Source organism: Acyrthosiphon pisum, chromosome A2 (assembly GCF_005508785.2).
Source record: "Acyrthosiphon pisum isolate AL4f chromosome A2, pea_aphid_22Mar2018_4r6ur, whole genome shotgun sequence".
Lineage (NCBI taxonomy): Eukaryota > Metazoa > Arthropoda > Insecta > Hemiptera > Aphididae > Acyrthosiphon > Acyrthosiphon pisum.
In genome coordinates this window covers 39961049-39966586 of record NC_042495.1, presented here as the reverse complement: position 1 = coordinate 39966586, position 5538 = coordinate 39961049, and positions in this window count along the sequence as shown.

Here is a 5538-nt window from a genome sequence, read left to right as displayed (position 1 = left end):
TGAGGGCAATTAATAACAATAGTATCTAGTATTCTAGACTCTAGTTAGTACTGTATACTGGTGTTAAGCCGTTAAGATCTATGAGCTAAGTCAATAGACAATAATTCGATACAATTTCGTTAAATATCGCATCTTGAAAACGAAGTCACTCGTTACTAGCCCGCCATGAGTTCCTGGTATACGGTGGACTCGATATGTGGAAATTTCGACGACTTTCGTTCGACGCGGTAACGGACGCTCACACTCCGATGAGACTGCCGCATGCAGTCCTGGTATTCAGAACGCGGCTTGTCCCGTGAATATTGTAATATCACTTCCGGCTGATAAATATTGTAATTCGTATCGATAACAATAACATTTCGTCGCCGGAACCGTAACAATAAAATTATCGCAGTTATGTAAAATATTATGAAATTATCGGATCTACAGGAAATAGGCGCACTTATTTTCGCTCGACGTCCGGCGATTGAAGTAGCCCCGCGGTTTTCTCAACCGACAGACACCGATCTGAGACCGCCAGTATTATGGGACACTGGTTGTTTCGTCGGTTGTTTGAGCGGAGCGCGTGCCAAACGCGACCGATACCTGTGTGGATATCGATATTTTTTAGGAGGACGACGCTCTGTCCGCATGTTGTTTCTATGCAGTCCGTTGTACACGCGCGTAACATATACCGTAACATGTAACGCCGTGCCCGGTTGGTTTTTTACCGGTTATTTATAGTTTTTAGGTATTACAGAAAATTTAGATATTTTCGAATTTATCGAAGAGGGAACTAGGGAAGACGAAGAGTTTTTTTTCATACTTTTATTTTACAATGATTTATAAGTGCTTGAATAATTTCAAATAATTTTAAATTCATAATTATAACTCGTTTAAAATGAATGAAACATTATACCTATGACAAAAAACTCTTCAATCGAGAACACTTTGTTTTATTCTCCTCTGCAAATTCTATAATATTATGTAAATTTGCTATAATATAAAATTTTCATCATAAATAAGCTAAAGTAAGAATTAAGAACCCAAAGAGATTTGTTTTGTGTTTTAAAGATTAGGTTATATAATTTAATGTTATTATAATTTATAAGGCAGAGCCAACACTGCCCAACACGTATGGGTATGACGTTATTTTAAGGAGTTAAATATAGGCAACTTACTATTTACTAAGTAGGCAATGTGCTTCTAAATCCTAATGTGTAAACGCAATGATTGAAGTTCGTCAGGAAATTTATTTGAAAAGTATAAAACTACTTTCTTACATTTTGAAATTTATTTTTTTTCTTTCGTATTATTATTAAACATTTTAAAATTAAAAAATCTAATTTTGAAGAGTTTAAGAGTTTAATTTAAAAAAAAAGTTAAAAAGTAATTTTCAACTGGATGTTATGAAGAATTCAAATATGTTTTCGAAAATTATCCGATTTCAAGGATAGTTGGTAACTTTTATAAGATGTCTACTTTGGTAGAAAACATACCAAGGATCAAATTCTGTATTCTGTGTTAAAAATTTACTAAGGTACCTATTGGTTTTAAATTAAAACAAAACAAGTTATTTAATTTTAATTTATTATCATAAACGTAACCATAATTTCTGAAAAAAATAGGTAGGTAAGGTAAAATGAAGAAAAAATAATATGGCAATAAATTAGGTATAAATATACCTAATTATAATAAATATTGAAAATTGTTTAAATATCTTAATAAGGAATAACGAATATGCATTTATAATGTTTACAATATTTTATAAAGTCTTAAAATATTTAGTGGCCGATGGGATATAAATTGAATGGTCTCAATTTTCCTAAAATATCGTTAAAACTGTTTACATTTACTGTCTAGTGTCTGGTTTACCTTTATAAAACTGGTGAAACATTGAAACTTACTTTTAAATATCAGCATACTATGTAAATTTACTGTAACTAGAATCAGAAATCATAATCCTTTGTTGCGTTGACGGAAGTTATAACTTTAAGAACAGAAACCACCATCGGAAACCAAAAATTTAAATTTTGAATAGGTACCTAAACTGGTACCGGAACCAAAAAAACTAATGTCCCAGCTTCCAATCTCTGTATATAAATTTCCGGTAGGCCTTATCTGTATTATGTATTATTATCTTATGATTATATAAATTATTTTAAGAGGCCCCATCCCCAAAAATGTTTTAAAAAAAATATGGAATTCATATGGAATCCATTTGAAAATATACAATTAATGATATTCGATTAGGTTAATACCTTGTTACGTCGTTATAAAGTTACTTTTTTTTAACTAGAAACCTTTGAATAGAAATGTACAAACCTAGATAAATTCCATACAAAAAACCCCTAAAATTCTCTAAAAAATTAAAAAAAATATCCTCAAGAGTTTTCGTACACTTCCGTTTTTTGTATCAAAATAGACCTATAATTGTTCCAACGTATTGACTTGAGTTTTACTCTAATACAAATTTTGAAAACATATCAGAATTTATTATAGTCTTTTTTTTTTGCATTTTTTTTCCATTGAAATTTCTAAAAATACGATATTTTTTTGAAATTTTTTTTTTTAGAATATCAAATTAAAAAGTGGCTTGAGGGAACCGAAGTTAACTTAATAACTAAATAAAATCTGTATTCAAAATTATAAGATATCGGTATAAAACTCAAGTCGGTATGTATTAGGACTTGTGTTCGTCAACATTTTGGTGTAAAATAATTTAGATTTTAGGCGTTTTATGACACGTGCATGCGTAACATAAACCACGCTTATTGTGAAGGATTCAAAATAGATTTCATAATAAATTCAAATATGTTTTTAAAATGTTATTATTATCGGAGTAAAACTGAAGTCAGTACATTTGGAACACGTGTGTAGGTGGATTTTTCTACAAAAAACGGTAATGTGTGGGATTCCCTTGAAATTGAAAATTGTCAAAAAAACGCAAAAAAAACCTTCATATTCTGATTCAATAATATACGAAACGTGTATATTATAAAACGAGCATGGCTTAGATAGCTTTGGAAAACAATGCAAAGTGTATCGAAATCCCTGCAGTACTAATTATGAGATTTAACTAATAAAAAGCATTTTGAGCAAGGAAAGAGGTTTTTTTTATATATACAGGCCTTATAGTTACCTACTTGTGGCTCAAATAAATATATCCCCGTAAAAAGTACCTATCCACCCATGATAGCTAGGTACGACATCACACCGTAATCTTAAATAATATACGATAATTTGGTTCGTCGCTTGTGATTACGCAATAGGTACACAATACTCCGAATGATTATGGTAATAATAATATGGAGGCGGACCACGACAGTAGCAGCAGGTGTTTTGGTTACCTGTATTATAATTTATAATAATACTATTATATTGATGCGTGCCATTGTTATCATCGCTTTGTACAGTCAGTGGATATATAGTCAGAGTACATTAGACGGGTTCGGTGATTGAAACAAACACGCAATGCATTATAATAACAATACGACGACGAGACGGTCGTCCGAAAAGATTCCTAGGCTGGTGGACGCGTGCCTGTGCAGATGGCGCTCTCGCATATCGGCGGTGGATGTCCGTAGACACCGTCCGCAACCACGTCAAGGTTACCATACATATACCAGTTACCACCTCCACCAACAACATCGCCACCACCACGGCAACCGGTAACAAAAATGTAGTAATAAAAAAAATACTACATGTATCGAGATGTTATAACATGTGCGACGGTGACGGCTGTTAAGGTTTCTATACTCTTTCTCATTCACCTCACGACCGTCGCCGGTCGCTGTCGTATGACGTACTACCGCGGCACGCCGTCCGTTATTTTGTAATAGAATCGTACTTCGATTATTTAACGCGCGCGTATTTTTTTCCCTAGATCTTCGTCGATAATATTATCGTCACAGTTTGTCACCGCCGCTATGATAGCAATGATCTAGCTGAACTCCAACGCCGCCGTCCGTAGCGTCCGGTGGTTTGCGTGGGATGCGCCCCAAGTTGTCTTCGTCGTTGTCGTCTTCGTCTTCGCCATGGTGGTCGTGGGCTGCCGCAGAAGGATTCGCCGTGGACTGCCGTGGGCGATTGCCGTCCTAGTCACGTCATGCCTATTGCTGTGGTCGAAAAACGATGATCCCGCGGAGACGGTCGACCAGGCTGCCTCTGAAGACGACGACTGGGTGTCTCTGAGGTACGTACCATTATATTATATTTTGTTCCATAGACTATTTTTAAATATATACATCGTATACGCAAAGTAGTAGCAGTAGTCAGTGTATATAGACACCTATATTCTGTAGTAATAATCTACCTGTGCGTGGTTAGATTATGATTGTTTATTATTTTACTTTATCAGAAATTAAATATAATATTAATACAAATTATTATTGATGATTAAGTTTTATTTGATGGGACGTTATAAGTTATGATTTCAACGTTATGATTTCAAAAGTTGGCGGTCGAATTAAATACCTACACATTTATCATGTAAAAACAAACTATTCCCTGTATATCGCACTGTAAAAAATACTCAAAATTATGTTACGATTTTTTTTTATAAATAACTAGGTATAGTTAGAAATAAAAATACCGAGTATACCGACTTTTCAATACAATATTTTTTACTTACACCTAAAATACATCTATAATCTATCTGAATAACTAAAATAGGTACTATATCACATATTATAAATTAGTAAAAATATTAGATTGTGATAAAGTAAACACTTAAAGCTATCATAGCTATAATATGTAATGGTTATGTTCGTGAACATTTCTGCAGTCATTTTGGCAACATCATGATATTTTTACTCAATAGACAATAATCAATAATGGTTGCCATGGATACAAATAATTGGTCATAAACTTATGTCAATAAAATTGTAACTAATGGTTACTATTTGCTACCAATAACAATGTTCCCGTAACGGTTTTTGATGTGAAAGCCTTGTCAAACTTAATTATTTTTATTATGGGGTTCTGATTCTGGTTCAGGTTTTTAAAAAATGGAATTTAAGAGTTCTGGTCCTGGTTCCAGATTTTACAGCTCTAAAAAAAGTAATCATAGTTTATCAAAGAACTTCTCCTTTTCTGATAGCCAATAAATTGAGTACAGGTAATGGAGGTAAACACAAAATAATCATTGTAAAACCAAACTTTTGTTTATTTAAAAATATGTGTTCCGGTTTTGGTTTAGGGTATTTGAAAATATTAAAATTTAGTTAGGTTCTGTTTCTTCAATTTTTTTTAGGGTTTTTGGGTTCCAAAACCAGTTCTTTTCGGTTCGGTTCCAGCCCCTGCCCTAAATATCGATACCTAGACAGAATAAATTAAAAGCAATTAATACACTGCAGCATTATTTTCTATCCAAACTGTTTTGTAATGACTAATAAGTAATAACTAACAAATAAAAAACTGTCTCATGTCATTTGCTGCTTATTTGTTATTTTTTTTTAATTACGGCATTTGTGTGACTAATTATGTTTTAAAAAACTGATGAACTAGGTATGTTCTAAGTTTCTATACTCTAACGGATTTGTATTAGACGCGTTAAAT